The sequence below is a fragment of the Sciurus carolinensis genome, chromosome 9, assembly GCF_902686445.1.
Source record: "Sciurus carolinensis chromosome 9, mSciCar1.2, whole genome shotgun sequence".
NCBI classification, from domain to species: Eukaryota; Metazoa; Chordata; class Mammalia; order Rodentia; family Sciuridae; genus Sciurus; species Sciurus carolinensis.
Genome location: NC_062221.1, coordinates 45,133,861 through 45,159,796, shown reverse-complemented (window position 1 = coordinate 45,159,796; position 25,936 = coordinate 45,133,861). Strand labels below are relative to the sequence as shown.

The 25,936-nt window shown below is 33.3% G+C and overlaps 1 protein-coding gene across 2 annotated transcripts in view; it reads right to left on the bottom strand.

The window, feature by feature from the left end:
- The window catches only part of Naaladl2 (N-acetylated alpha-linked acidic dipeptidase like 2), a 1,279,203-nt gene extending 1,257,149 nt beyond the window's left edge, over positions 1-22,054 (bottom strand). For both annotated transcript variants that reach the window (XM_047564210.1, XM_047564211.1), the window contains exon 1: positions 21,969-22,054. The gene's annotated coding sequence lies outside the window, so the exon portion shown is untranslated. The remainder of the gene's footprint in view (positions 1-21,968) is intronic.
- Positions 22,055-25,936: the final 3,882 nt, after the last annotated feature.

Here is a 25,936-nt window from a genome sequence, read left to right as displayed (position 1 = left end):
CCCAAACTAGAAACCAAATATTCAATAAAATGGAAGCATTTAAACCAATTACACAATCAATTAATAACAGAGCATCTATCTTCAATTAATCAATTATGATAGAGTATTCTTCTTCTTTTAAAATGCCTCTAGTGACAAATGCCTGCCATAGGAAAATATCCACAACACAGTTAAATGAGTAATCATTATAAAAAGCATGCAAAATAGGATTTCATTTTTGTAAAGGAAAAAGGAAGGGATAAGGGAAGGAGAGAAGAAGAGAGGGAAGGAAAGGAAAAAACGGTGATAATGAAGAGGGAAAATATACAGAGAAAGCAAAAAATATGGAAGTATATCCTTTTTACTGTGATTACTCTAATATATACATTATATACAAATAGGTCCACTATACATGTGCATATATAAAAGTACTTAATTAAAACATTTTCATAAAATACGTATCCTTTCTTTGTGCAATATTATATAGTAATTTCCATTTTCTATCATCCTATTTCTTTCTTAAAAATGCTAGTCATTAAAATTGACTTTGCAGACTCCCAAAGGGTAGCATCCTGAAGCCTGAAAAACAATGACCTAAAGAATGCCTGCAATGGAGTAAAACAAAGTATGAATAAAGTCTGTGATTGAGTACAATCTGAAATTTCTTTTTATTTTCTAAAAATTTGAACAAATGAGAAATGAAATAATATTTTATGCACAACATTTAAAAATATCTGCAGAGATGGTAATTAGAGATGAAAACAGTTCATGTGAAAAATTACTAACAATTCATGTGGAAAGCACATAGGTACATCTAATGGACCTCAATTTAAAATGAGACAACAATGTTCTTAGATGCCAAAGGAACTAACCCACTCCTAGTCAGAAATAAAACATGCATGTGCGCGCACACAAACACACGCACACACACACACACACAGAGGTACGACATAAAACAAGGCCTGTGAGAACTCCACTACCTTTTGTATACTTAGATCCTGTCTTGAGACTTGTGCTTACTTCTGCATAGCACATTTCTAATGGAAAACACCCAAAAGAAACACAGTACAGAATTATATCATATGAAAGACAGTAAAAGAACAAAGGACCTTTAGCCTGATGTCTTTTAAAACAAATAAAAAAGATTTTATAGTCAAAATAGAGTTAAGAACCAACGCAGAAAGGTCATGAAAGGGTAAGTCTGGGTAGGTTTTACGCTCATATAAAGATGAATTTATACTACTTAGCAAAGGAATGCAATGCCACAAGTTGGAACAATGGACCCTCTTTATACCAACATTCCTGACCCCTTATTTCAAGGAAGCAATTTGAATTCTGTGTACCCCTATGCTAGGACTATCCAGTTGCCAATCCTCTATCCCATCCTAGACATTCTCTCACCATAGGTAAATGAACAGATAGGCTATCTTAGGAAGGTATGAAATCTTTATCAGTAATAGTTTTCAGACACAAGGAATAACCAAATAGCAAGGATATTATGCAAGAGAATTGTACAAAGACTGCTGAACTAAGCAACTAGTACTACATTTTTCTAAAATAAACACACTATGATTTTTTGTCTTATTAAAAATCTCCTTACTATAATAAGATACACATAATTTCAGAAGGATTACATTAGTATTCCTAAGAGGAAATTTAGAATATAATTCCTGAATTAAAGTATTTTGGTTCTACTATAATTATTTGTAATTTTGTTATAGATGCTTGACAAAGATATATAGAGATTTATTGCACACAAGTATATATAAGCATATATTGTTTCCTTCTTTTTACACAGACAACATCTTATTACATATTGTTCCACAACTTTTTTATTCACATAAGAATAAATCTTAATACAATAAGTATTGCAATGTTTCATGATCATTTGATACCACTATATAGCATTCCATTTTATAGATTAGGGACTGTTTAACCAGTCCCTAATCAATGGGTTTATGTTGTTTCTAATCTTTGCTACTACAAACAATTTTGCAAAAATAATCATATAAATACTTCATGCTACATATGCAAAAATATCTGTAGAAATAGAAATGCTTTATTAATGTTGGTGATTTTCATAAATATTAATAAAATTTCATAATTATTAACAAATAGACCTACAAAGTACTGGCTCATTGTATACCCACCAGAATATATGAGAGTCCTTGAATTCCTTCAGTTTCAACAATACAGAATTCAACAGTATTTTAATCTAAAAAGTCTCAAGTTTCAAGATAGATACAAAGAAGTTTAAGTATTAAGTTCAGGGCTGGGGGTATAGCTCAGTGGTAGAATTCTTGCCTAGCATTGTGAAAGGTCCTGTGTTCAATTCCCAGCACAGCAAAATTAAAGAAGGGCACATAGATGCCCTATGTATAAAATCTAATTTCCCTTAATAAAACTCAAGACCAAATTCTGTTAAGGTTGATAATGAAAGGAAAGTCTTTACCTGAAGAGGAGTCACATGGGTCTTAAGCACAACTATCATTTCCTAAGATTTAATTTTCTCATTGGGAGTCCTACTAATTAGGGTTCACATACCACTGTGCTAGGTCACAGCAGGTTCATTCCAAAAAAAAACAGGAATACTGCATCCTTCCTTGACCCCTTCCTTAATTACCTCACAGTACAAAGGAGACAAAACTACTAAACAGCATGATACAACTTGAAAGCACTGTGGCAACTACTAATGGTCACCTAAAATTCATTTCTCTTTGTTTCATAATAACACTTTTACTAAATAAGTGGTCACTTATAGAGATTGCATTTCTAGACTTCTCCGGCAGCCATTATTGCCATGTGAGAAAGTTCTAACAAGTGGAATGTGAAATTTTTGATGACTTGCTTAAAAGAAGGTTGCTTACCTTTACTTTTGCACCTCCTCTATTTTCTCAAATTAGAATGTAAACCCAGCAGCCACAGAAATTTAACTTTTCAGACAAGAACAACAACCTAGGAAACTGCAGAACAGGAAGGGCTGAAGATTGATAACCCTGTGAAGATAAGCACTTTGGCAAACTGGACTACTAAAACTGTTGTTAGAATGAGAAACTTCTATCATATTTAAGTTAATATAAATGCTGTATCTCTGTTATAGCAACTTTATCTCCATAAACACAAACTGACACACAAACACATACCTATACACACACTAAAGACTGGGCAATCAGAGTATTCAGAAAAGATAAAAACTTGCATGTATTATTTTGTCAAAATGAACCCAAATACTATGTATAATTATAATACTAAAAAAAAAAGAAAGAAAAAGTAAAACTTGAAGTTAACAATGTATACATGTTTAGGTATAAAGGCTTAAAACTATAAATAATAAAGGTAAGCACAAATTAATAAACAAAATATTAGAGAAGTGACTAAAATAGAAAGTTGACATAGAAACAATATTTCCTATGCTCAAAAATTGAAACTGCATTCCTAAAGCATCAGAAGAAAAAAAATACACCGTAGTACAGACATTCTGTTTTTTATTCAAAAGATTACTTCTCACAGGAGAAAAGCATTATGATTCATATATGATTAACTGTTATATATGGAAACATCTAAATTCATTTAAACTTTCAGTGGTTTATGTAAGAAATTTGGAATATCATCTTGAATTAAACAGTGGCATAAAACTTCATGAGAGGGCTGGGGATATAGCTTGGTTAGTAGGGTGCTTGCCTTGCAAGTACAAGGCCCTGGGTTCAATTCCCCAGCACTACCAAAAAAAAAAAAAAAAAAAAAAAAAAAAAAAACTTCATGAGAAAAGATGTCAAAACTCATTCAGTGAACATTGAATATTTACTTTGTACTAGACACTGTGCTGGACTCAGGGATATAAGAGGAATACAATTCAGTTCCTGTGTAGGAAATCGCTAATAAATTTAATTGTGCCAATATGTACACATAAAAGATTTAAAGTTCAACTGCGTCAAAAGTATGTTTCTCCAATATTAATTATTTGAACAATCATTTTAAAAATATACCCACATAATCATATGTACACAGTAGTCCTCCTTACCTGCAAGGAATATATTCCAAGACACTATTCAGATGCCTGAAACCACAGATAGTACTGAACTCTACTGTCCATAGTTTTCTCCTAAGCATGCACATTTTAAACAAAGTTTAGTTTAGAAATTAGGCATAATATGAGATCAACAACAAGAGATACTTATAATATACTTTTTAAACATTTAAAATTTATGAATTGCTTATTGCTGGAATTTTCCATTCAATATTTTTAGACTGAGGTTGACCACAGATAACTGAAACTGAGGAAAACTAATAAAGATAAGAGGGGAACTACTGTATACCCAATCTCTTTAATACAAATGGATCCTTTAAAGAAAGGTGTACATAAAAATGAGTGTCAAAATTAAAAAATATCAATATAATGGGCACTTACTTTACATATGCTTTGAAATTTCCAGTATCTTTAAGTCATTAAAGCATTGTTCCTGAATTAAAACATCTAAGTTTCTTAGGCAATTATACATAAATCATCTCCAAAATAACAACAGTAAAATCCTTTAAAATAATATCATGGCCATCAACCTCTTCCCTTCTATTATGAATAAATTTATTCTAATTGTTAGAGTAAGAAAAATATAGACTAACACTTTTAATATTATATTTCATTTAATATTTTCACTTGAAGAGGGAATAATAAAATGGCTCAAGGTAATATTGTCTACCTGAAAATGACAAATATTTAATCTGAAGAAATACATATATTTAAATATTAAATATTCACTTAACATTTTGTCTAACTCAAACATTTTCTTTATTTTAATTAACTTTAATGCAGTATAATCCTGGAGTAACTAGCTGTTATATTAGACAAATTCTGCCAAAATTTTTAGTCACATAAAATAACTCAAGTTTACTAACCACTACTGGACTATCCTACCACTGTTACATGAAAGAGAAATAAGTTTCCACCTTATTTAAGTCCAGTAAATGACTTAATGATAGGACCCTTGCCCCACCTCTCCTGAAAAGTTACTGTGTACCAGAAATTACCATATGCATAAAAAAACAGAATAAAATTACACAAAAAAGTAATATAACAACTAACTTTATAAAGATCATTTCAGAGTTTAACTCATGGATAAAGGTTTTATACAATAAAAAGGATTACTGTTTAAGTCAAAACATTGTCACCAATACAGTTTGAAATAAGATTAGAATATAAAGTTAGAATATTACATTTTCATATGCATGATTTCTACAAATATAAAGCACTTCAAAATGGCTTGAACATTAGTTTGTGTTCTCAGCCTCCAAACTAAAGACAATAAGGTCCATAAATTTAAAAAAAAATTAAATGTTAACACCAAGAAATATCATAGCTCAAAAATAAGAAAAGTCTCATAATTAGAGTTCGATTTATTATTTAAGACTCACAAAAAGAACTTAAGATAGACTTCATTCAACCAATTGGATAGCTATTTCTTAAAAAATGTAGACAAAATCATATCAGTTTATCTAACCACCCTTCAACTTGACTCCCAATTTTTCTATCAAGCTTGACTTTAAAGGTGCTTCTCATGTAGATGATATTTTCCATTGTTCTTTTATCCTTTCTCTCCATGTTCCAACATTGTTACTGTTTTCAGCAAGTGGAAAGCTTTCTTAGGACAAAAGCATAATGAGCAGAGATAGTTGAGAACCATAAGCAATCCTGCTGGTTCTTCCTCACAGGAGATAATGTGCTATAATGATGATTTTGCTTGACTTTCTGTAGAATCTCAACAAAAGTCTACAAATTTCTCCCTGCGGACCCAGCAAGAACACTATATTTTCTTAACTGGCTCCTAGTCTATTCAATGGTTTGTTTTATGTGGCAGTCTTCCTAAAGAAGGTGATTCACTGCATACAAGTTATCTGAGGTTGAATAATTACTTGTACATTAAAATTCTACATGTTCCTATGGCCAATGAAAGTTAAGAGAAACAAGCTGTTCCCAAGTAGCTCCATACTAATATGACAAAACAGAAAATAAAGCAAATGGGATTACTGTGTTACCATTTTTTAAAGTCTAATGTCTCTATTTTATATTCAATTAAAAAAATAAACAAAATCTTAATTTTATAAGGACTTTTCCTATTATAACTATATAATAATATGAACTGGGTTCCTTTTTGCTAACTTCATTGAGCACTAGTATTTATTCTAAATGGTTCTTTCACCCTCTCCTACTTCTACTTCAAGACAGTGCTGTGATAACTATCATCTCCTCACCCAAAGATGCATTTAATGACCTCTCTACCAACACTAATTCTCTAAATTAATTCTTCTCAATTCTAAATACAGATGTACCTTTATTTTTCAGCACAGCAGCCATTTTATAGAGAGTATCTACAATACTAAAGATTTTTCCACTTCATTTTAACAATACTTCATTGGTTTTCATAGTACCTCCAAATTTTTGTCCCTAATGCTTTGAAAAAATAAATCCATAATATACTCTATATGCTAAATGTTTTGAGAATTGTTTTACCATTAAATCAACTTTAAAAAAAATAAGAAATTTTAGTTCTGATTTCAAAAGATTTGTGAAAACAGTATTGTGTATTCTGAATTGACTTCTCTTTATAAAGATGGTAGCTGTGTCATTTTGTTCAATTACTCAATAAGGTGTTTTGTGTTGATTTCTGAAGAATTTTGTGACAACCAAGGACAAATGTCCTGATAAAAACCATTCCTATAGGGAAATTAGTAATAACATTCTAAGAATAAATATTTAATATTTAAGGAAAGATATTCAAAATAAAATAGAATTCTTCTGTAAACAAACATTTTTCTTATGAGTTATGTATAAAACAATGGCATTAAATGAACAGACCGTTAAAAATCAGATTTTTTTCAATGAAAAACATTCAGGAGAATTAATGTTTTTTATATAAAATAAGCCCTAATACAACCATAAGAACACACAATATATTATTTCCAGTTCCAATTATTCTTTTAATGAGATGAAATTCATAATATATAGATCACAGATATGCTACATATCCTTTAAGGTGATTTTAGAAACCCAAAGAATAACAAACTCACACACATGCACATGCATACATACACAAACCTATATCTCAGAGGTAGGGAAGACAGAAACAGTATCGTTTCAAAAGTTTTTTAAAACATATAAGGAATTCATGGTATAGAAGTTTCAAGTGTTTCTACAGACTTTAATTAATAATCATATTTGTGACTTTCCAGAAATAATTTTAACAATTAAATTTTATAGCACATTTTTAAATAAATTACCATAAAGTCTAGTAAACAAATGTTGAAAGAAATTTCCCAAAGAAAAATATGCTATCTTAGCAATATTCTTTTGTACAGAGTAGTAGTTTTTTTTTCCAATAAAAATAAAAACAGCTTAAATCCACATGCCTGCAAAGGGCTAAAGACCAAATATTTTGCTCAATACTCTTGTCCACAACACAATCCATCTTTTCCTACAAAGTGATAAATTTTATTGAAAAGAATATAATTACTGAACTCAAGTATGACTCAGATAGCCAATAAGATGTTTATAATGTAATACTGAGAACTTATACTCCTGGGATCGATAAAAAGTAAATTATTCACAAAAAATCAATACTTAATTCATACAACCATCACTATTAATATTGGCATAAAACGCTTCATTTTGAATACAACAAAGGTAAAATGCTTTATAATAGAAAAAAATTTAAAACTGTACAGTGAATGAATACTATTTCATTCCCCACATTCTATTTAGATCTTTGCCTACATTTTCTCAAAGTATATTTATGGCTCTCAAGATGCCAATGATTCCTATTGAGGTTCATGATAACTTGATAAAAGGAGCCATATATATTCTGTCTATGTGCAACTGCAATACATCCATTACAAGTAAGTTGAGGCTGTCATAGCGGTAGTATGGAAACAAAGAACTTTTCAGGTTACAAAGAATATGAAGACAAAATTTCCAAGAATTTGCTAGCATGTAATTGGAGGGATGGAAGAAGGAAATGGAATGTAATCTTAAGAAAAGTCTTTTCACTAAGCTTACTCAAATGAAGAAGAAAGCTGGAAGAAAAAGTTTAACTTGCATTAATTTAAAGATTTAATATGTGTGTAAATAAATGTACAATCACAGAGAAATAGTTAGGTTTATTATGACCCAGGTAGATGATGTATTGTGCAACAATCAAAAAATATATTTATAGGGCTGGGGATATAACTCAGTGGTAGAGTGCTTGCCTAGTATGGGAAAGGTCCTGGGTACAATCCACAGTACCATGAAAAAAAATACACTAATAAAGTTTAAAATACATAAGATATTTTCTATAAATTATTCTGAAAGAACTTTACAATTTCTGGTATAATCTAAAAAAATGAAAAGGGGGGTGGTGGAGAGAGAGAAAGAAAGAAAAAGACCAGAAGAAAAAAAAAAAAATATGCACATCTCTGAAGAGTATGTTATAGGTATTTTATTTTGCTTTGTTTTTCTATTTTTCTATATGTTATTAGACTTTTTAAATGTTCTGCAATGATGATGTGTTATTTTGACATAAAAAATCATAAATATAAACATTTCTTTTTCAAAGAAAATATTCTCTGAAAGTCAATTTTAAATTAAGGTAAGAAATAGGAATAATCCTCTATTATTTAAAAAAAGTTGTACTTTTATAACTAAAAATGACACAAACAAGTCTTAAATATATGATCTTTATCACTTGGATCTTTCTATTCAAACTTCTTCAAATAGGAATAAGCATTGAGTATGGCAGTATACACCTATAATCCCAGCAACTGAGGAGGCTGAGGAAGGAGGATGGGAAGTTCAAGGCCAGACTTAGCAATTTAGCGAGGACCTAAACAACTTAAAAGGCTGCCTCAAGATATAAAATTAAAATCCATAAATCAAATGTATTCCTACACACCAGTGATGAATCCACTGAAAGAAAAATGAAGAAAATTACCCCATTCACAACAGTCTCAAAACCAATAAAATATGTGGGAATAAATCTAACAAAAGAGGTGACAGAAGTCTATAATGAAAACTACAGAACACTAAAGAAAGACATTAGAAGATGGAAAGATCTCCCGTGTTCTTGGCTAGGCAGAATTGATACTCTCAAAATGACCATGCCACCAAAAGTGTTATACAGATTTAATGCAAATCCTATTGAAATTCCAATGACATTCTTCACAGAATTAGAAAAAGCAATCATAAAATTCATTTGGAAAAATGAGAGACCCAGAATAGCCAAAGCAATCCTTAGCAAGAAAAGTGAAGCAGGAGGAATCACAATCCAGAACTCAATCTATACTACAGAGTCACAGTAACAATGGCACCAAAACAGATACATAGATCAATGGTACAGAATAGAAGACACAGAGACAAACCCACATAAATACAGTTATCTCATACTAGACAAAGATGCCAAAAACAAACAATGGAGAAAAGATAGCTTCTTCAATGAATGGTGCTGGGAAAACTGTAAATTCATATGTAGCAAAATAAAATTAAACCCTATCTCTCACCCTGCACAAAAATCAACTCCAGGGCTGGGGATATAGCTCAGTTGACAGAGTGCTTGCCTCACAAGCATAAGGCCCTGGGTTCAAACCCCAGCACCGCAAAAAATAAAAATAAAAAAAATAAAAAATCACCTCCAAGTGAATCAAGGACTTAGGCACAAGACCAGAGACCCTGCACCTAACAGAAGAAAAAGTAGGCCCAAATATTCATCATGTCAACTTAAGACCTGACTTCCTTCACAAGATACCTAAAGCACAAGAAGTAAAATCAAAAATCAATAAATGGGATGAATTCAAACTAAAAAGTTTCTTCACAGCAAAGGAAAGAATAACGTTGAAGAGAGAGCCTACAGAATAGGATAAACTCTTTACCACATGCACCTCAGATACAACATTAATCTCCAGGATATATAAAAAACTCAAAACACTTAATACCAAAAGAATAACCTAATCCATAAATGGACTAAGGAACTGAACAGACACTTCGCAGAAGAAATACAATAAATCAACTAATATATGAAAAAATATTCAACATCTCTAGCAATTAGAGAAATGCAAATCAAAACTACACTGAGATTTTATCTCACTCCAGTCAGAATGTCAATTATCAAGAATATACAACAATAAATGTTGGTGAGGATGCGGGGAAAAAGATACACTCATACATTGCTGGTGGGACTGCAAATTGGTGCAACTACTCTGGAAAGCAGTATGGAAATTCCTCAGAAAACTTGGAATGGAACTGCCATTTGACCCAGCTATCCCACTCCTCAGTTTATACTCAAAGGACTTAAAATCAGCATACTACAGTGAAGCAGCCACATCAATGTTTATAGCAGTTCAATTCAAAATAGCTAAATTATGGAACCAACCTAGGTGCCCTTCAATAGATGAATGGATAAAGAAACTGTGGTGTGTGTATATATATATATATATATATAGATAGATAGATAGATAGATAGATATAGACATAGATATAGATATACAATGGAATATTACTCAGCCTTAAAGAAGAATGAAATGATGGCATTTGTCAGAAAAATGGATGGAACTGGAGAATACCGTGCTAAGTGAAACAAGCCAATCCCAAAAAACCAAAGGCCGAATGTTTTCTCTGATATGCGAATGCTAATTCACAGTACGTGGTGGGGATTAGGAAAGAACTGAAGTATTTTGGATTAGACAGAGGGGAGTAAAGAAAGGGGAGGGGTTATGAGGGTAGGAATGATAGTAGAATGAATCAGACACTATTACCCTATGTGCATATATGATTACACAACTGGTGTAACTCTACATCATGTACAACCAGAAGAATGAGAATTCATACTCTATGTATGGTGTCAAAATGCATTCTGTCATGCATAACTAATTAGAACAACAACAAAAAAGACTGCCTCAAAAAAAAAAAAAAAAAAAAAGGCTAAGAATGTACTTCAATGATAAAGTACCCCTAGGTTCAATTCCCAGCACCAAAAAAAAGAAAAAAGGAACAAATACTTCCTCATTTTTATACATAAACAGAAAAGCAAATCGAACATAAAATTGATCTTCAGATTATTTTGCTTCTTGATCCAAGAGGAAAACACTTAGAGCTTACATCGTAAAACTAGTTGTTGGGCTGGGGATATAGCTCAGTTGGTAGAATGCTTCCCTAGGATGCACAAAGCCCTGAGTTCAATCCCCAGAACCACAAAATAATAATAATATTAATAATAATAAAATTAGTTGTTGGTGTGCATCAGTCTATATGTTTAATTCCAGATGATATGACTCTTATTTGTTGGAAAGTATTTACGGATTTTATTTGGAGAAAGAAGATCGTTTTTAGGTTGCTTTGTTTTTTTCATTTTGTGTTACCAGCACGCATTTGTGTTCCTATAAAGTCAAATCATCTTTAAAGCAGGTTTCATTTTATTCTTAGTAATGTTGCCAGTATTCCATTAACATGTTAAGGCAACTTTACAAAAAATTAAAAAAATTTTTCATATCAACTTATAATTACAGAGCACGTACAATTTAACATGCAGGTGGTTTTGAAAACATGAAAAAAGGCATGATTGCTATCTGTCATGGGGAGCTGTAATTCCACTTTGTAAAGCTTCAGTTGAATACTATTTCAAAGACTGTATCCAAGTACAGAAACTATCTTTGAAGCTTACAATTGTGTATTTTATTTGAGGTTTCTACAGTGCTTTAAAAATTAGCATCTATAATTCTCATTTTGAGGGTGAAGAATCCAGGGACCCTAGAATCAGTAAGATTACTTAATGCATACAAGGCAGACTCCTAGAATTCTAAATGAGCATTCCTTCAAGTCACTGTTCTCTGCATGTTCTTCACATTCACTCCTCACAAACACTGAGAAAACCAACCAAAAAAGAGCCTTCATTTTCATTTTCCCCACTTACCCACTATCTTCAACCTGACATTTTCTCCATTTTAAAACATGCCAATCTCTTATATACATAACATTATAACATGCATCTCTCTTATATCAGGCAAATGCCCTTCCCCTAGATTGAGGAGAATGAGAAAATGGTAAAAAGTTACATGGAAAATAAAGGGAAATAGCATTTATTAAGTATTAGATGCCACAAAAGGTATTATGGGCTTTACATACATTACTATTTAATTTAACTTCAAAAATATCCTTCTTAAGTAAGAAAAATCATTCCATTTAAAGAGGATAAAACACAGGTAAACCAAGTTGTCAAGAATCACAGAGAAACAGAATACCAAATAGAATGGGATTTAAACCCAGGGCTAACTCCAAAAAAAGGTACATTTATAGCATAATGTAGTTTTCCACATGCCACCTTAATTTACTCTTACAATAATGCTTATATACTATTAGTAATATCACTCTAAACTCATTAAGATTCTGAAAGGTCACCACATGTATTATAAGTGAGTCAAGTAAGAAACAAGGTATGAGACAAAAACAAATCCGATGTTCTAGCAGGGTTCCCAAATGCTTAAAAGTGAAATACCACAATGAAGATGCCAAACTGACAATTATCTGTCAGTCTGTCTTCCTTAACTGCTTCACCGTCCTCAGTTCTTCTTTAATAAACAATGTTTTGCTGGTTTTAATGCTATTTTTGTTTTTAATATCAATGTGAAGGGCGAGCTAAGTAGATAATTTATTTGTTGTGAAAATGGATAAAGGTTTCTTTTTCACTATCTCCAAAAAAATGTGTAATCCAAAAGAAGGCATGTGAGATAGACCAATGTCAAAGATATAAACTAATATAATGGCAAGTCCTTTTTTATCAAACATTAATTTACAGGTTTTGTAACTATTTTGTTCTGAACACAATATGATCAGCTTTTTTATCATAAAAATGCTTATAAAAGAGTTCAAATTGGATACATACTAAGAAAATGTCTACATTATAATACAAACACATAGAGTTTCTGTTATGTAGCTTTCTGCTTGGTTTAAAATTGAATTCTTGGTAACAATGATGTGAAAAATCACACGATTAGATTTTTATATTTGATATTGAGCAAATAAAAGAACAGCTGCTTTTTTAGTAGATATATACCAGGTAGTAATGAAGTCAAGAGTAACTTTTACCATTCAAGGGAAGAACTGGTGATGATGAGTCACTTGAATTACACCAATGTCATTATCTCAAACATTATCAATAAATTAAGCTCTTGGTATTAGCAGAATTCAAAGTAACATCCCCAAATTGAGGTTGATACAGATGTTAGAGACAGATGGCTGCATATCATATTATTCATAGTAAAAGTAAAAACTAAACTACCTTTTCTCTATGTATACACAATATCAGGTTTTTTTTTAACTTCAAAAAAAGTCCAAGATTTAATAAACATTAAAATAAATTTATCTTTCATTCTAAGTGAAATTAATAATGGGGGGCAGCAGATTATATCATATGCAATTGGTGAGATAGTACAAAATTTATTGAGAAGACAAATAGGCTCATTCACTCTCTGCCTTGCCCTTCCTATGTATCTACCTCAAAATTAGTAGAGCCAATGAAGAAAATTATATACTTATTTATCCATATATTTCTGCTTTAACAACAGAAAACTGATAGGAAGTATAATGAAGATGATAGTGACACAGAACTAATGTTTAAATATCATGACAATATCAATATCATGAGAAACATTCAGATAACAGAGTAAAAACTGAAAAGAGAGGTAGGAATTCTTTGATGCATTCAGATAACCTAAAAAGGGAAAGTACTAATGGAAAAACAGCTACTACTATTACAGTTGCAAGTTTCAATAGTATTTCCAAACCCCCAAATAGAGACCCAAACAGAAGACAGCTATTTCATATATTAACAATAATAAATGTTCAAATAAAGCTGAAATACATGGTAAGGTATTAAAATTTAGATACATGTAAACTGTGCTTTAACAATATATTTATACTGGTCATATGATGACAGATGAGACTCAAATCCCAGATCATGATGGCCTAGAAATACCTCTGAGAAAATCATGAAGTGTCTCTCAAATACTAGTAGTAATTACCCTCCTATAATATTGGCTAGACAAAAAGATGATCATGATGTGATTAGTAGACATTAACAGTTGTAAAATTATATGTGGTACTATTAATAATGCTTTTGATAATGCTGAAATATTAACTTTCCTCCAACTCTGAGTTCCACAGAATAAAAGGGTGTGGGGGTACTTAAGAGACTCAACAAGACCCCTCTATTTGTTCCTCCATTTTCTCTTTTGTTTCGATGGGTAACTGTAGCACACATATAAAGATTAAGTTATACAGATGGACAAGATCACATGATATCACCTGGTTCCAATCTTCAGGCATATTAATGTCCAGCTTTCTAAAATAAAAATTCTTAAAGATAACCTGAGATTGAGCCTTCAAAAACTTTCTTCATAGATGACTTCAGCAGTTTTACCTATTTAACTACTTAAGCTCTCCTGCATTCTAAAGATATTTCAACTTTATCTTTCATGGTTCAAAATACAAAATGAGCTAGCATTCACACAAAATTTCAAAAATAATTAGAATTAAATGAATAAATCCCTTTGCTAGTTCAAATACCTTTGATTCTTTTATTATCTCCTTTGGAGGGTAGTAAGAAAGGGACCTTTGTTGTGATGGAATAGTTTTGTATCTTGGATATGTTGATGATCACATGAATCTACCTAAGTTTAAAATAACATGGAACAATAACACACAATATCCAAAGTCAATATCCTAGTTTTCACATTGTACTGTAATTATGTATTATGCAATCAAAAGGGAAACCTGGGTAAAAGATAAATAATTCATCTTCATATCATCTTTACAAATTCCTATATATATATCTCCATGGTTTCAAAATAAAAAGTAAAAAAGGAGTGGGATGGAGCATCTCACAGAAATCATATATCAATGCCAGAAGAAAATAGAGAACACATTCCCACAACTAAGAGTGTAATATGGGTAAATACCAGGAAAAGTGAATTAAACCAAAGTGTATTAATAGTGGTAATAATCTGAATGGCATGTAATAACTTAGTAGGGCAAAAATTATATGAATATGCCAGCTAAACTACCTATTTTTTTATGTTAACCATATCCTTTCCAGGGACTTGAAAATATAGTCTATGGATACCTACTAAAAGTAAGAACTATTTTTAATTTTTAATTATTTTAGAAACCATGTATTTTGCATTGGATGTCACAGTCATATCCATTTATCTTTTTAAACATTTAATTTACCAGATAAATTACTTAACTTTTCCAAAAGAAACAAAAATTTTTGTAGTAAATTTGACACTCCAAAGAAGATGGGTCATGTTTATGACTTGGAGCACTCTGAGAAGCATCATATTATTTTCTAGCTCCTAAGTGATTGTTTACAAAGAATTTAGACTTGTCCATTTTGAAGGTGCCTCTAAACCCCTGACATCTAGGTTTTCTTTGGAAAAAATTCTTACAAGATGGATGACGCTGGCATTCTACTATTCCAATCTGTTTCTTACTTAAAAAAGGGCTTATCCTAGGTACCTTTGATATACTGTAAAGAGAGATTTCAAGGAAACAGGACTCACACTTACTCATGTCAAAATGAGCCAGTAAAGTCTTGAGGCATTTTCATAAACATATCAGAATAGTCATAAGCCATTTTGCTTAAAAATACCTGGATCTTATTTTTTAAATGTTCTGGACTCCAGCAAAAGCATAGGAAAAGAATCCAAGACCACATGATTTCAAAAGTTTGCACCAAAATTCATCCCTTTAATTATCTCTTCACTGCTTGAGAAGGTCAGGTAAAAGGCTTTTATCAACTAAAGGTGATTAGAAATTTCAAGCTGACTTCTATGACTAGCATTTCAAAATAAGTGTTATAGTGCCCCAGAGGTGTTTACTTTTGTTTGAGCACTCTGAGAGTTCAGAAATCTACCAAAAATGTCTTCAGGTTTGGTTCGGTGTTTCAAAAAACCTGAATGGTCCCCTATAGAGAAGAACATGATACAAATGCTGTTTTAGAACCAGGATATGTCCCAAGATATTATCGAATTACTGGGTGGTAAATAAACTGAAATGAAAATACATACACACACATACACACACACAATTTATAGAAAGGAATACAATTTGTTTAAAGAATGTGGTTTGTTTCTTATTGCTTTTATCTCCAATTTCTAAGCATAAAAAGAAAAAAAGAGCCCAAATACAATTAGGAATGCACTGAAGTTCTCACCAGTGATAACTATACTCAATGCAGAAGAGTAAGAGAACACAGTTTATGCAGTTATCAGTTTACCATTACTCTGGACTAATAAAGTCTTAAAACTGAAGAAGTTCATGAATAAATTTACATGTCAACTATAATATAAAAATGTGCTATTATACTGAATTATAAGCTTAAAATATGAAATTTTCATTATGTTTTTAAAACAGCATTTCTAAAGATTTTCATGACTGAACAACTAAAACAACATATCTGTAATATATTCCTATCAAATCATACTTTGGTAATTAATACTGAGAGCATAAATTCCCATTAGGATGAAACCTAACTTTATAAAAAGTAAAATCACATGTATAGAAAATAGTAAGGAAAAATCACGCTAAGCTCAAAATAGTAGGTTTCTATGCAAGACGAATCACCTTTCTTATCTGAACTGCTCAGATCAAAAAGTCAAAACAATTAAATTACAATTTTGTCTGACATCAATAATCCCATGCAATAGTGGAAAACAGACAACCCTGTTTCAGGCATACTGTTTGCTTTTAACAGGCAGACAAATTGAGCAATGAATCAAATTTTGCTAAAGAAAACATGAGACACACTGCCAGATCACAGAGGTCAAGAAATTCATCAAGACTTACTTCCCATACAACTGTGTGTTTTTGGTTAAGGGAAAAGATCCCTTTCTTTGTACGAATGCAAAACCACACAAAGGTAAGGGCAGATATTTATTTACCTACATACCAAAAATGACTAGATTCCAATAAATCACACATAAAAAAATCATAATGATTTTGTAGTCATAACTAGTTGATATTTGTTTATACATATTTGTATGTGTTTGTGTATATACAGAAGAAAAAGGGAAGTTTAACCTTAACAAGTCTGCTTTTCTCATATAGCTATTTCATCCATCTCTTTGAATGTACCATGTACAAAATTACACAACCATATTTTTGAGCTGCAGAAGTCCTAAAGATGATCTAATTTACTTCTTCACTTTTCATAAATAACTGAAAGTCAGAAGAAGTTGGGAACAAAACTAGTTGGGAACTAGAACTAGATCTAGAAATTTGGGCCCATAACTCCTAATCTTTTGTACCACTCATGTCATATGTTAAAGAACTCCTGAAATCTGACAAATATGGTCAATAGAAGCAATGATAGGCTTCTATGTGTCATTTATATATGCTTACTTTTTGAGTATTTGGCTTTCAAAAATCCACTAAGTCTTCTTAAGAAAACGATGCTGTATTAGAATTTTCTATCAAAGCATATTTGAATTTTATACACTATACAACTGCAACATACATTCAGAACTGGTCAGCATCTTAAAGACTTTACATCTAAAAATCATAATATGGAACCTTTCTTAAATACAAATCATTGACAAACAAATTACTGTTCATTCTGTGATTCATTGAAATTCTTTTAACATATACTGTTTTTCTGTGTGCTCAAAGATAATGCATTATTATGATTAAGGATATGGATGCTAAAATAATACTGCCTAGCCCCATTACTTACTTTGTAACTTGGGGCAAATTATTAACCCACCTTATGCCTTAGTTTCTTCACTTATAAAAATAACAGAAAATATCCTCAAGGGTTTCGGTGAGGATTAAATAAATTACTCCACACAAAACAATGTGCTGGTACTTAGTAGCAAATATTAACTACTTAGCAAATATTAACTACTTCTAAAAATTTTTAGTTTATCAATAGATTAGTGTTATTGGAGCTGATAGAACCTCAGATATCACGTAGAATAAGTGTTGAAAAAACTTTGTAAAGGGCCAGATAGTAAACATTTTAGGCTTCCCAGACCATACAGTCTATGTTACAACTACTCAATCAATTACAAAATCTGTGGTAAATTCAGACACATAAAATAACCGATGGGTATGGTTGCATTCCATAAAACTTTATTTATTAAAACAGGTAACAGGCTGTATTTGGCCTGTGGACCATAGTTTCAAGCCCCTTGATGCAGAATAACCACACTCTTCACAGAACAAAATTAAAGAACAGAAAGATGGAATGACAGAAAGTTATCCAGAAAGCCATTGACAGATACGGAATGGGAACCAAGAACTCAACAATTCTCTTTAATGTTCTGTTTACTTCTTCTCATGGGAGAGGTTTCAAGAAGTCTTCCTATCCTGAACTACCAACAGAAACAATATCTCCTTTCTCTACCCTCCCACAACACATAAGATGAGCAGAAAACTGATGGGATTTTGAAGGGCAATGAGTACAAAGGGATTCATTAAACTATTCTCTCTACTTTTGAATGACTAATAATTCCCACAATAAAGTTTTTTTTAAATCAACAACTTCAAATTATACAGTACTCTTCATAAGGTATGTATTAATTATACTAGAATATCTGTATACACTCTTTATCAGAAATGGTAATTTTGAAGGCACAGATGATTTGGATAGTGGTTACCATCATCCCCTGCTAAGACTTTTATATAGACTCCTGTGTTTTCATAAAGATTCAACAAATAAATGGTCCCTAAATAACTGAAGAAAAGCCACCTCAAACAAGGTGGCTTTTCCAACTTTAATAATTCTATCTTGATCCAAAATCCATGGGCAATATTCTCAAAAAGCTGTATTTCTCTACAGCCTATTTTTTACCAATCCAATCATTTCATTTTCAAAAGCCAATCTGAAATGTAATCCTAGCTAGTATCTCTTTCCAGGCTTAAGAGCACCTCTCCCTTATCAGACTGACTACCAGCAATAACACTGTTTTCCATTTCACCATACTTGGTACTTTAAATATATTGTTCTATGTGACAATATTGTACTAAGAATTTTGCTGTAGTTATCCACTGCATAGGAGGTGAGATTCAAAGATACCATTCTTCTCATCAAAGATTTTCACAGATTTCACCTTAAGACTGCTGTATTTCCTCTCCACTGTCCCCAGTTAACTTTTACTTTTGTAATTTCAACTTGGTTTCCAAACCTTCTCCTGAACAAAACTCAAGGAAGAAATTTCCCTCTTCTCACAAAACACAAAGTTCTTTTCTTTAATTCTCAGAATCTCAAAGTATTCTTTTATCAAATTTCTCTGAAAACAAATTTTTAGGAAAATAGAACAATTCCTACAAATTTCTCATGCACCACAACTGTCGTGCACAATATGAGAAAAGTAATCCAAAGTGAACATCTACATCTCCCACCTAGATGTATCCATACTTTCCTTTTTTTTTTTAATTACTATAATTACTATAAACACCCCATAATCCAAGGAACAGATAACCTTCCCTGTGGCGCATTATGTACCCTCTGTCACCTACTTAAAAACACTGCTCTTTCTCTCCTACATCATTAACTCTCCCATTTCATTGACTTTCTCATTAGTATAATAACATAACACTATTTTTCACATCTTTAAAACTCTCCCTTTGTCAACCAAAACCTTCAAGTCATGTATACTGTCATCATCCTCAATTTCTCTACTTCTTCTTGGTCACAAACATTCCAAAAAAGCTTTCACTCCTATCATTCCAACTGCTATCAAAGTCATCAATAATTTTCTTTGCTAAATCTGTTCTCAATCCTCATCTTTAAAACAATATACTAGCCCTCCTACTTCTCTAAGTACTTCCTTATTTGATTTCCAAGATTCCACACTCTTGCCTTTCCTCTTACCTCATATAGTTCTTGTTCAGGTTCCTTTACTGGTTCCTCTTCATCTTGTAATGCTGGAGTGCACCAAGGCTCAGTCCTTGGTCCTTTTCAATTTTCTAAACCCACACACTTTTAGATGAGTTCATCTAATCTTCACTTTTATAATGAGCTATCCAATGAAGAGTCTAAATGTTGTTGTTAGCCTGTCCTTCCAACTAAGTGCCTTCTGGACATCTCCACTTGAATATTTAAAACTCAACTAACACTTAACATACCGTGATCCATATTCTTAATACCCCCAAATCTTCCTCCTACCATCTTGTCCATTTCAGTTAATTGAAATTCTGTCTGTTCAATTGTTCAGGCAATTAAGCTTTCCTTAATTTATTTTGCTCTCACATTTTATAGCAAATCTGTCAGCAAATTTTATACAAAAAGATGTATCTTATACTCTCAAAACATATCCAGAATCTGAATTGTCACCACCTCCACTACCATCCAAGTATAACCCACCATCATCTGTCACATGGATCATTACTGTAATAGCCTAACTGGTATCTCTGCTTCCCTGTATTTGCTATTCTCTGTGTCTAAAAGCTCTTTCCCCATATATCATATGGCTCACACCCTCACCTGCTTTAAGCCTACTAAAACGTCACTTTTAAGGAATTCCCTTAAAACTGTATTAAAATTTCTAAATGCACAAACACATACATGCACACAGTTTTTCCTTGCCTTATGTTTCTCCGTAGTGCTTATAACAGTATCACTTTATATTTTCCATTATTTATTGTATATAGTGTCTCCCTCCTCTAGGATGCATATTCCAAGAAGGCAGAAATTTGCTCCTTGTTTTATTCAGAGCTAATAACAGTGAGTGGTATGTAATAAGCACTGGATATTTGTTGACTAAGTGAATAAACAAGCATTAAGTTCTCTATGTAAATGTGATAATGCTTTGTGTAAACAACTAAAAAATCATTTCACTCTTGTTAGTTCTATAATAAAAGTTTAAAATGCTTTTTATGTGATCTCTGAAATGCATTAGTTCAGCCTTATCAAGAGTTACTATCATATTTCCTAGAAACTTTGAGATCAGGAATTATGGACTGTAGAGGAGAAAAATCCCTGAACAGTTTAACACTTTCATCTTAAACTGGTACTAAAAGAACCTCTGTTAACATTAAGAATTTGTAAGGGAGAAAAAGAAAAAAATGAGGAAAATCCTATTCACTTGTCGGTTTAAAACCCAACCCTTTCTTTAATCGCTCCCTATTCTCCCAGTGAATTTTGTTCCACTATCCCAGTGTTCACAGGGTTCCTTCTCCTGGATATAGAATCTGTGGAGGACAAGAACTGAACCTTTTCTTTTAAAAAGACCTATTTAAAAAGAGAGATGCAAAGGATACTGTATGTGTATTTGGCATTCTAACAGCGAGGGACAAAAGAACACAAAATACTACTAAAAGTTAAGCTACCCAATAAAAAGTGGACAGGAAATGTAGTGGAAGGGGGAAGGAGAGTTATGGAACAATGAAAGCGTACGGCAAATGTAGTAAGCAGATACTGGGATAAAAGCAGCGTAGGTTCTAATCACAGGCTGCTGTTTTCGGAGCCTCTCATAAACTTCCTTGAAAAGCTGTCCTGCGCGTCCTCTGGAGCTGTTTTCCACCCGCGGGGGCGGCCGGGTCTGCTGCGCCGCCAGTGTTTACCTGCGTCCCGCTGGGGCGCCGGGGCAGCCCCGCCGCGCGGAGCGCGTGCGTGTGTGGATGTCAGAAGCCAGCACTAGGAAGCTACAAGGCTGGGCTCTAAAGACAGTCAGCTTCGGGAGGTGGGCGGGGGCGTCCCTTGGGCCCCGGGAATGCGGAGCAATGTGCCCCGCGCGTCACCCCACGGGGTCGCTCGCACCCCGCGGTCGCCCCGGCCCCCTCGGCCCCGTTACTTCACGCCGGATCGGCGCCCGGGACCCACGCAGTAGTACGGCCAATGCCGCAGCCGCGCTGGCCTGGACGGGAGGGAGGGGAGCGAAGCAGAGCGGTGGAGGGCTCGGCCGAGGCCGCGCCGCCTCAGAGTGCCGCGCTGGCTTTGACAAAACTTTGGAAAGAGAAGGACTCCGATTACCTGAGCGGCGCGGGCGCGGGCTCGTCTGCGGTACGGCTGCCGGGCCGGGCGGATTTGCAGCAGCCGTAAAGCGGGAGCAGCGGGCGCGAGCCGGGGAGCGAGCCCTCGTCCCCGAGTTGCAGCCCGAGCGCCTCCGCCGCGAGCGTCAGCGGCTTGGCAGGGAGAGCTGGGTCGAGCGGGGCTGAGTCATAATAAAAGACACGTTTGCCGAGCCAAGTGGGAAGAGGGGCCTCGGGGAGTTGCGTTAAGTGGCAAGAGGGTCAAAAACAGGGAAGGCATATTTTAAAAAGTGGTCAGAGTTGGAAACTTGTCAAAAGATAGGAGTTTCCTTTGTAGTGTGCGTACAGTTTGCAAATACTCTTTGTATCTAATAAAACTTTTAAAAAACTTTTCTTAAGTGCAGTAATTTCGGGGCCGAATTACCGGGTACAGCCTGTTACTTATGCAGTTTACTTAAATTCTGGGTATTTGTTTCTCGAAGATTACTTATTAAATGGAAGAGGGAGATAGTGAAGAGAAACTTAAGAGAACAATTTTAGAACGAAGAAATCACACACACACAAAATGGAGCAAGGATTTTTTTCCCCCCACATAGCTTAAGTTAGGTAAATATCACAATGGAAGAGAAGATATTGGAGCCTCCCAAGTAACACAGGAGAGTGAGATGTAACTGAAGTGAAGAAGAAGAAGAGGAGGAAAGGGAGGCAAAGAAGGATAAGGAATAAACTAGGCTCAGTTCAAAGCGGGAGGAGGAGGGAAGAAGGGAAGGAGGGAGGAAGGAAGGGAAAGAAAAAAAGCAAGAAAGACAGTGAGTTTAGAGATGGGAATTTAACTGCTCAGTATCAGTAGCCTAAGAACAGAGGAATATGTTTACTCGCTGTTTAGAAATTCATGACAAACTCCATTCACTGAGGGAGATTTTTTAAGTATGTAAACAGATAAACAACTGTCTAAAAATGAGCCCCAAATGAGAAGCCTTTGCTCCAATGAATGAGATCTGGCAGTTCTGCAAAATGAGAAAATTCTTCCTTCTGCTACATCTTGAGGGGTTGAGTCATCAAACACATAGCAGAGATTAGTGGGCTGGATTCCTGAAAGGCACACCAGATGGATGCATTCTGGTTAGTTTTAATAACTGTGTGATGTTCCCTTCTGTACTTCTGTCAATTTTAGAGGAAAGGAGTCTGAAGAAGGATTTGAGGAGTGAACTTGAAAATAAAAGCCAAACTTGTTACTTAATGTATGAGTTTCCACCCACCCTGAGCTTACTGTTTAAGATTCCAAAACAAGTCACCGTTTCTCCCACTTTTATTTTTTCTCTTCTTTGTTTCTGATTTCACTGTATTTCTTTTTTTATCTCTATTATATTATTTTTTACAGTGGAACAGCATAAGGAAAATGTGGTTTTAATTAATATGATGGAATGGAAGGAATTTTAGCTAGGCCTCTCTAGGGTAAAACTTTTTGAAAAAGGGTTTTTAGCTAAAATTTTAATGAGACTGAGAACAACTTGACAAATGTAAAATCAGAAGATATTTTAGACAAACAAGAACACAATAAAGGGAAAGGGGGTGGAAATTAGAAACAGTTCTATTCCCTAATTACTGTAAGAACCAAAGACTATAGGAGACTTTTTTCCTATCAGACAGAAAAAATGGGTGCCTGCCTTCACCACCTAACCCTTCAAATTAAAAGAAAAGAAAGAAAAAGGAGGGGAGGGTAACTCTATCAAAAAATTTAAATGATTCGCACATCTCTAAGAGGTTCCTGTAGTGCAAAAGTCTTTAAGGGCACCTTTTGAGATGATAATATTTTGCAGATGCAAAAAACCATAAGAAAGATAAGAATCCCACTTTGTTTCAATTTTGCTAAACCTTCAGACTGGGGCAAACACATTATCATTGGACCTTTATTATTGTGAAACAAGGAGATAAATTCTTAAATGGTAGAACCCCTTAACTGAAAAGGAGCAAGAAAACAAAATGGAGTGCCACAAAACAGAAAAAGTTTAGGATGCTTTTCTGAGGAAAACAATAATATACATAGAAAGTAAAAGTAGCAAAATTCCTGAATGAATAAAATTTAAGTACTACCTTAATGTACACTTGATTTTCCATTGAAATTTTCAGTTTTACTTTAAAATGAATATCTCTCATTTATCTTAAACAAATAGGCAACAAAAACTAAAGCTAGGAACCAAGAAGATCTGGTTAGGTCAAATAAAAAACTCATGTTACCTAAACAATTTTAGTTTAAGAAGAAAATTCTAGTTAAGTGGAGAATAAAAGTTCACTACCTGATTGTATATACCCATTAAACACTCTTATCACCTTAATCCTCTTGGAGGAACTTCTTTGTTGGGCTTTGGCATTCTGTAAATTGAACCAGGACTCCTAGATTTTTTTGTTTGTTTGTTTGTTGGTACCAGAGATTAAACCCAGGGCACTTAACACCAAGTCACATCCCCAAGCCCTTTTTTATATTTTATTAGAAACAGGGTCTCACTGAGTTGCTCAGGACCTGGCTAAGTTGTTGAGGCTGGGTTTAAACTCACCATCCTCCTGCCTCAGCCTCAAGAGTTGCTGGTATTACAGGCATGAGCCATGGCACCCATCTTAACTCCTAGATTTTTGAGCATGCTGTGAATTTATCCAAAAATGAATTTTGACTGATACATGTTGCTTTAGAGCTCTTAAATCCATTGTTAGTTAATGTTAATATTAAAGCATAAAATGATGGGCTTTGTACATTGTGTTATAAATAGAACATAATCTCAATTCTATCAATTTGATAATCTACAAGTCCCTTTTACACAATTAAATTTAAAGAGTATGCTAATATGACTTTCATTTAAATCATATGACTTTCATTTAAGTCATATAAATGTTCATTTAACATTTCAAAAAAGATTGTATTAAAAACTGTTGTTTAGATTTCAAAAGAGCATATTTTCTTTCTAATTTAAAACCTCAGAGTAATGAGGATTCCCTACCACATTCCTAGATCTTGGTTACATTACCTGTTGCTAAATCACTAAGTATAAAGAAGAAATAATTGAACAGCCAAATAGACTCAGCAAATTTATAGTTTGGGAAACAAATTTCAGGAATGTTTCTAAAGACTATATGGAAGCTGAAGTGTGATTGTCAAGCCAAATCTGAGTTGCAAGATTGCCAGATTATGCAGCTGAATTACAAAGGACAATATTAAAGATGCAGATCAAATTCAGGTCCTCACACATGCTAGGCAAGCACTCTATCTCTGAGCTGCAGCGCCAGCCTTAGATTATTATGATTATTATTGTTCTCTGTCAACAGCATATGTACTTATAGAATCTGTTGTCTATATCTTAAAAGAAGTCTACTTGACACTATTCAAAGCTACAACATTTTCACTTTTTGGACATTTGAGGAAGGTTTAAGAATGATCACTTTTTGATCATAAAATATCAGGTAATTTAAATTTTAAAAATTTATTAAAATACATTTTGGAAATTTTGCAAATTCTTTTTTTAACTTTTTTATTACAATGAAATACATATAATATTTACCATCTTAATTTTTAAGTGTACAGTTTTATGATGTTAAATACATTCATAATTATTGTATGTATATCACCGCCACTCATATCTAGAACTCTTACCATCTTATAAAATTAAAACTCTATATTCATTAAACAATTCTCCATTCTCACCTTCCCCCAGTCCCTGTCAATCACCATTCTACTGTCTATCTCTAAGGACCAGTCTTAGTGGAATCATGGTATTTATCTTTCACTTCTGCCTGAATTAGCATAATGAACTCAAGGATCATCTATGTTGCAGCTTGAGTCAGAGAATTCCCTTCCTTTTCAAAGTCAAATAATATTCTACATTATATACCACAATTTTTTATCCAATCATCACTCTATAGGCACTTGGATCACTTCTGTTTCAGTTATTATGAATAAGGATGCTGTGGACTTAATAA